Genomic DNA, 8,253 nt, shown 5'->3' on the forward strand with positions numbered 1-8,253 from the left:
TCCCCCCATGTTTGGATTATAACTCCTTGTTACTGCTGGCTGTGGTACCTCAATTTTCTTTTTTTTCCTGTTTGGACCAACGCATGCATGTGGCCTGTGGCTCACTTCCAACACAAGTTGACAAAAATGTAACACATTTGTTGTCTTTCCATTTCAGAACACAAACTTTTCCATCTTCCCTAACTTTCTCATCCCACTCCCCTCTTTGCAACTGTTTGTCACCTTTCAGCTTACTAACCACAGGCCCAATTCTGTTTTTCAAGACAGTTCCTGTTTGATGAATGCCATTACTCATCAAGAACTCTGCACACTTCATACTGGTAAAGAAACGGTGAGTGTAAATGACATGATGTCCATCCTTTGGCACTGTTACACTTAACAGTTTCACAATGCTGCCACCCAAAACAAGCTCTTTCATGTCATTTTCACAAACAGTTCCTCTCCCCTGATATATACAAAAGTCTAATACTAATCCATCTCTAGCTCCCAAGACAAAATGTTTTTAGTCCAAGTGGGTTAGGTTTTGAGGGGACGAACTGGCGAAAACTACACCTTCCTGAAAAGGGTATCATCTGTTCATCAATCGACAGATGTGCAGGCCTTGGCAACGTCAGACACTTATCCCTAACAATATTTATCATTGGCCTAATTTTCCACAGTTCATCAGACAGGTCATGCTCAGCTAGGTAGTCTGTGAAATGCAGGTAATTCCTGAGTTCAAAATACCTATCTCGAGGCATACATTCTGAAATTAAAGGCACTTTTAATTCCCTGCTCCAGTATAGTTTTCCCTGTGGTAGCTTGAGAGTACCCATCAAAATCTGAATCCCTGTAAACTGTAGTAATTCTACAGCTGTGGTCTGAACAGAGCGCAAGTCACGTTTTTGCACTGAATACAGGTTTGTTTACTCAGCCAACAATTCCCAAAAAGCAGTTGGCAGATATTCATGAAAGGCCTCTTGTACTCCTTTAGGACCATTTTCATCGAACTCCAGTTCCTCTTCAAATTCAGGCCCCCTTCTCTCCATTCTGAAAAGCATTCCAAATTAGTGTGAATTAACATCCATTTATGAAACGTAAATTAGGCCTACACTCATTTTGTATTTACAAGTACATGCGCATACTTTACATAATGGGAAGAGTTCCTTCAATATAAAAATATAGAATATTTTGAACATACCTTGTTGTTTTCCACTTCATCAAATGGGTGTTTACTTGCAGTGGTGTAGTAGCAGCTGTTAAATGTACATTATCTTCATTTCCTGATTCAGAGTCTGTCGATGAGTTTTCTATAATTGCTGTCTCAAATAACTCATCATCTGTGTCCGACAGTTCGGCATCACTGTTATTCAGTAAATCTACTAATGCATCTGTAGTAAGGATGCCTGTAAATGTAAAACACTGGTTAATGATGCAGAAAACATAGCAAAACATCATAACCTCAAAGAGGGAGAATATTGTTGTAGGGACCTGAGGTGCACAAATGTACACCTCATTTTTACCGGATAAAAACATACCAAAATATTAACTTCAACACATTAAATACTATGTGTTTTCAATTATTAAATATAACTGAACGTATTCCAATAGTTATTTCATTTATATGCCGTTAAATATAATTTTTACCGGTACTTACTTCTCTTGCTGTGCTCTCTAGCAGCCATCTTGGCCAAATGTAAAATTCCATGTGGTCTGGCTCACAGCTGAACCGGTATATAGGGCTCCTAGTGGTTTTATTTGGAACTAATAAGGTAAACATACGTGTGGCACACGGCACAAACATAAAAATCTAACCTAAATGTGTCGAAATAAATAAAATAAAATAAAAATTGAAGGTCAGGGATGAGATGAGATCAATTTATATTGCATGATTTTACAGCCGAATACCCTTCCTGACGCCAACCTCAGTTGAGGAGCTAATGAAGATGAAATGAATTGTGGTGACGTTAAATTGGGTAAAGAAATGGAAGGAATCGAATGTAGCCCACGAACAGGGACTATCCCGGCATTTTCCTGAAATTAGAAATAGGAAACCGGAGAAAGTCATGCTCAGGACAGCCGATGAGGGGGTTCGAACTAACGCGTCTCCCGAATACAGACCTTGGTTTCATAGTTGTAGCATGTTGGCAGGAGCGGCCACCCCGCTCGGAAGAGAGGTCTGATCACTGAAATGGAATGTAAAAATGTGTGGACACCTAATGAGACACAACAGTTTCATTTTCGACATCATGGAAGGGAAAAACCTACAATCTGTTTTCCAGTCAAGGACCGGTCAAGGATGGAATGAATGAAGCCCCCATCTTGCGGCGAGGAAAGGAATTGTGCCGGCTGCCGAAGCCTGTCGCACTCCTTTGGGGCAATGATTAATGACTGGCAGATGAAATGATACTAGAGAGTGTTTCTGGAATGAAAGATGACAGGGAAAACCGGAGTACCTGGAGATAAACATGTCCCTTTGTTCAGCACAAATCTCACTTGCGGTGACTGGGATTTGAACCACGGAACACAGTGGTGAGAGGCCGACACGCTCCCGTCAGAGCCACGGAGTCTCATGGAAGGGAAAGTTCATGATAAAGGGGTAAGAGGACAACCAAGACTTTTATGAATCAGGGATCTTATTATACAAATCTATTGTGGCGTCTTTGACAAGATGAAGTGGCTGACAAAGCATACAGAAAGTTTATTCGCAACGACAAAGCATACATAGCCTTTAGTACACGACCCTCACCAGGACTACTTGATACGAGAAATGGAATAAAATCGAAGGAAAGCAGCACGATGTGTTCTAGGTGATTTCCGACAAAGGAGCATTGTTACTAAAATTTTGCAAACTTTGGGCTGGGAATACTTGGGAGGAAGGAGACGAGATGTTCGACTATGTGGTATGTTTCGAGCTGACAGTGGAGGGATGGCGTGGAGTGACATTAGTAGACGAACGAGCTTGAGCGGAACTTATAAAAGTAGGAAAGATCATAATATGGAGATAAAGTGGGAAATCAGGAGGACATATTGGAGTAAATATTCATTTATAGGACGAGGATTAAGGGATTGGAATTTTTTTTTTTTGATAGTTGCTTTACGTCGCACCGACACAGAAAAGTCTTATGGCGAGGATGGGACAGGTAAGGGCTGGGAGTGGGAAGGAAGCGGTCGTGGCCTTAATTAATGTACAGCCCCAGCATTTGCCTGGTGTGAAAATGGAAAACCACGGAAAACCATCTTCAGGGCTGCTGACAGTGGGGTTCGTACCTACTATCTCCCGAATACTGGATACTGGCCGCACTTAAGCGACTGCAGCTATCAAGCTCGGTTTGGAATAAATTATCAAGGGAAATGTTCGGTAAATTTTCAACTTCGTTAAAAATGTTTCTTTCTTCCTTTCTTAATCTGTTTACACTCGAGGGTTGGTTTTCCCTCGGACTCAGCGGGGTACCCCACCTCTACCGCCTCAAGGGCAGTGTCCTGAGCATGCGACTTTGGGTCTTGGGATACAACTGGGTAGAATGACTGGTACCTTGCCCAGGTATGCTGGACAGGGGCCATGTGGGAGAATGGGAAAATTGGAAGGGATAGGCAAGGTTGAGGGAAGGAAGCGGACGTGGCCTCAAGTTAATTACCATCAAGGCATTTACTTGGAGGGGAAGTGGGAAACCACGGAAAACCACTTCGGGGATGACTGAGGAGGGAATCGAACACCCCTCTACTCAGCTGACCTCCCGAGACTGAGTGGACCCCGTTTCAACCCCCGTAAAAAATCTTCAAATTTCGTGGCAGAACCGTGAATCGAACCCGGGCCTCCGGGGGTGGCAGTTAATCACGCAAACCACTACACCACAGAGATGGACTTCGTTGAAAACATTTAAGAAAAAGATAGGTAAACAATTATAAATAAATGTAAATATGAGGTAAAATTTGTTAGGGAATCTGCCACTTGGGCAACCACCCTAAATGCAGGTGATTGATTGATTGATTGATTGATTGATTGATTGATTGATTGATTGATTGATTGATTGATTGATTGATTGATTGATTGATTGATTGATTGATTGATTGATTGATTGATTGATTGATTGATTGACGATGATGAGGGTTTTAACCACGCAATCCTATCTCTGATCCTGTATGAGGTAGAGAAATTCATTTTCTGGAAGTCATTGAACAGTTTAAACTAATGTTGAGAGATGTGTGTTGCAAGCACAAGAGACGAACTGAGTACAGTACTTATTTCTGTTTGGCTTTCCTATTTCATATTCCTTATCTGATCTCCTTCAATGACCTATTGTTCAATTCAGACCTCTATCGGCTAGGTTTGAAAGGTCTAGGTCAACGGTGACCATGAGAGCGACCCTGAATCTCGGCTCGGGGCATGGACTCTAAGAGAGGGAGAGAGGCGTGACTGAGTACAGTCAAAGATTCAATAGATGTTTTATGAAGAGCGTTCCGGCAAAATCTAATAGGTCCAAAAGATTTTTTAAAAAGTTAAACCTTGAATTCGATATAATAGTATAGTGGAAAACTATCTGACTCCCTGCCTGAACGGTCAGCGTTGTAGCTTTCAGTTCGGAGGGTATCAAGTTCGATTCCTGGCCGGGTCGAGGGTTTTTCATTGGGCGTGATTAATTGTTTTGACTCGGTAACTGGTTGTTAGTGTTTGTCTCAATATTCTCCTCTTCATATTCAGACAACACACAACATTACCAACCACAACAAAAACGCGCAGTAGTGTTTATATCCCTCCATATAGGACTGGCGTCAGGAGGGGCTTCCGGCCGTAAAACAAGGCCAAATCCACACGTAGGACATACTTCGCACCCGCGACCCCACAAGGTGTGGAAAAAGTGGTAGAAGAAGGAGAAGTATCGTTTAAATCCGTTTTTCAAAGAAAATCTGACCTAAACCGAACACGTCTTCCCAATACTAAAGGTACAAAAGTCTAGTTTTGAGCTAAAGCATAAATGTTCTAATGGTGGGCAAAAAAAAAAAAAAAAAAAAAAAAAAAAAAAAAAAAAAAAAAAAAATTGAGAACATGTCCGAACTAACCAATCACAGGCTGAATATTGTACTTATGTCGTGATTTCTGGCGTCACTGCTCCCCATAGAAACAAGTCATTTTGACATATGAGGAAAAGAAAACGACTTACAGCTGTGAGCTTGCATCCGGGAGATAGTGGGTTCGAACCCCATTGTCGGCAGCCTGAAGATGGTTTTTCCGTGGTTTCCTATTTTCACCCCAGAAAAATGCTGGGGATGTACCTTAATTAAGGCCATGGACGCTTCCTTCCCACTCGTAGTCCTTTCATATCCCATCATCGCCATATGACCTATCTATGTCGGTGCGACGTGAAACAAATTTTTAAAAAACGACTTACGTGTGGTTCAGGCAAAACGCCACATGTCCATTTGTATACATATGATTATATAATTGTTATTGGTTTTCAATATGTGGCAGTATACTGAACATAGAACTTTTCTATATTAATAAATATTGTTTGAGAAGTTGCTATTTCAAATGTTGCTGTACCGGGAGGTACACCCCAACGTCGCGCATTCAAATTCAGCGCCTAAAGAACTCCTCTATTGTCAAAACAGTGAAAGTGAAACTATACCTGCTTAGAACTTTACTGAGGATATGTCACCACTAAAATCTGATGTAATTTTGTTATTATGAAGTTTCCTGAACTGTGTGAATTTCTACTTGTTTTGTTTTCCATTCATCAAGAAGTTTGGACACTACCAAAAAAACTATGATCATGCACCCTGGTGCTAGGTACAAGAACTTATAATTCAAAGAAGTTTTGTATTCATAAGTTATTTTTATTGATTGATGTTCATTTATTTTTGGGTTGGCAATATTTCCTTTTTATTTCCACCAGTTTTGAATCAAGCCAATCCCTAATTTCTGTAATTAATTTTCTACCAATCACAGGCTTCTTCTTCGATTTTGAGTGTAACTTTTAAACTGACCAATAAAAGTGAGAGGGTGTGGCTAGTTTAATCTCGAATGGTCCATTTCTATTTGTAAATAGTGCCTTGCAAGGCCAGAGATTATTATATTTTCATGCAATGTTGCCTTGAGTAAGCTTGGAAAACTGAGAGTCGGTTGGCTTTTTTTCAAAGTTAGATTACTGTATGCCTCTTGAAGGCTAGATGTTGTAATTTTAGGAGCAAGTGCTCTTTGAATTAGGGGGATTCCTGCCCTTGTATACATTTGTGCTCCTTTGTAAACTTGAGCTAGGAGCTCAGGAAAAGTAAAGCGAGGGCTTGAAGCCCATGATCTGTTGAAACCAATAATCTTGTATTTTTCCCAATCTTGTTTAATGTTTGCTACTTGTACCTGTAAACGTTGTTAAATTTTGTGTTCTGAAAATATAACCTTCAGTTTAAGTTTTTAATTAATTTTGACATTGTAGTTAGACGCATTCACCCCAGCACCTTCTTTCACCTCTGCGATCCACGGGTAAACCCGTAACAGTTGCTAATGTACGTTTTTCATTCCTCCTGTAAGTCTGGATCTGACGAACATGTCTGGTGTTGTCTCAACACTCCTATGTTATTTTGTAAGATATTTTAATGTTTTAGAATAAACGCTTCAGGAAATACGACTCCTTGAATGAATGATCAACATTGAGGCCTTAGGACCAGAGGGTCCCGGGTTCAATTCCTGGTTGGTTCGGGGATTTGAATCACGTTTGATTAATTCTTCTGGCTCGGGGACTGGGTATTTGTGCTTGTCCCAATAATTTAATCTTCATATGTGACCCATTGAGCGGAAAGCGACCCAAAGTCCACAAAGAAAATTTTTCAGCAATGCTGAACGAAAGAGCCTGGGGTGAAGCAAATTGCATTTCTGTATTTTGACTACTTGCAGTAGTTAGTGTTTCCGCCGCTCGATGTCATGAAACCTTTGTATAGTTGGTACAAAATTAGTGAAAGCTATAATTGGTTTTTAATATTGAAAATGGTGGTGGTGGTGATTATTGTTTTAAGAGGGGGTACAACTGGGCAACCCTCCTCTAGGGGTCTCCATTCTACGAAAAATCTAAATTAAGCAATTTCTAAAACTGTGGCGAAAGTTGAAGTGCTAAAGGGCCCGGAAAGTTTTCAAGTTGAGAGTCTTGGTTGCCGGCCCCCGTGGCGTACAGGTAGCGTGCCTGCCTCTTACCCGGGGGCCTCGGGTTCGATTCCCGCCAAGGTCAGGGATTTTTACCTGGACCTGAGGGCTGGTTCGAGGTCCACTCAGCCTACGTGATTAGAATTGAGGAGCTATCTGACGGTGAGATAGCGGCCTCGGTCTAGAAAGCCAAGAATAGCGGCCGAGAGGATTCGTCGTGCTGACCACATGACACCTCGTAATCTGCAGGCCTTCGGGCTGAGCAGCGGTCGCTTGGTAGGCCAAGGCCCTTCAAGGGCCGTAGTGCCATGGGGTTTGGTTTGGTTTGGAGTCTTGGTTAGCTCTGTCAAACTAAGAAACATATTTCGAAAATCCTGTCTGGCCTAAATACAGTTCCGGATCGCTTGTTTCTTTACTCCTTTTCTTTTTTACTCAAATCCTAAACAAATTAATTTATTTACATAATAGTTTCTGTAATGTGGTCTTTGGTTCAATACCCTCAGGCGATATATTATTTCTTTTGCGAAATGTCCACACCGAATGCAGTTATAAGGGCGTAAGTGAAACTCTGCATAGACTCACATTAGCGCTCGTAGTGGTAGAAAAGGGCAAACTACTTATCTATTCTATTATTATACTTTATGATATTTTATTTACTTAAAATTCGTAGTTCATTTCCCTAGGGATGTTTTCAATATTGAATGCACTTTTCTCAAAATACAGTTTCCTTAATATCTTCTGAAGTATTGCACTTAGAAGCATGAACTAATTTTTTAAATGCTCATTATCTTATGGCAATTTTAGAACCACAAATATCTCAAAAATTAAAAAATCCTACTTTAGGTCCCTCTCCGTGCAACGGGCCACATATTAAAACAACACACCACACTACCAACCACCACACCACACCACACCAATAGTGATTACATCCCTCCACATAGGGTTGGTGTCAGGAAGGGCATTCGTCCGTAAAACAGGGCCAAATCCTTATATGTGTGACGCAGTCATAACCGCGACCCTACAGGTGTGGGGAAAGGCGGTAGAAGTAGAAGGAGAAGTAGAAGAAGAAGGAGAGGAAAAAGAAGAAGAAGGAATACTTCCGAGATTTACATTTAATGTTACTTTTCTTAATACATTACATA

At 41.0% G+C, this 8,253-nt stretch overlaps 1 pseudogene; it reads right to left on the reverse strand.

Moving 5' to 3' along the window:
- Nucleotides 1-233: 233 nt before the first annotated feature.
- Nucleotides 234-815, reverse strand: LOC137498936 (piggyBac transposable element-derived protein 3-like; annotated as a pseudogene).
- Between the last annotated feature and the right edge of the window lie 7,438 nt (nucleotides 816-8,253).

Source organism: Anabrus simplex, chromosome 3 (genome assembly GCF_040414725.1).
Source record: "Anabrus simplex isolate iqAnaSimp1 chromosome 3, ASM4041472v1, whole genome shotgun sequence".
In the NCBI taxonomy this organism is placed as follows: domain Eukaryota; kingdom Metazoa; phylum Arthropoda; class Insecta; order Orthoptera; family Tettigoniidae; genus Anabrus; species Anabrus simplex.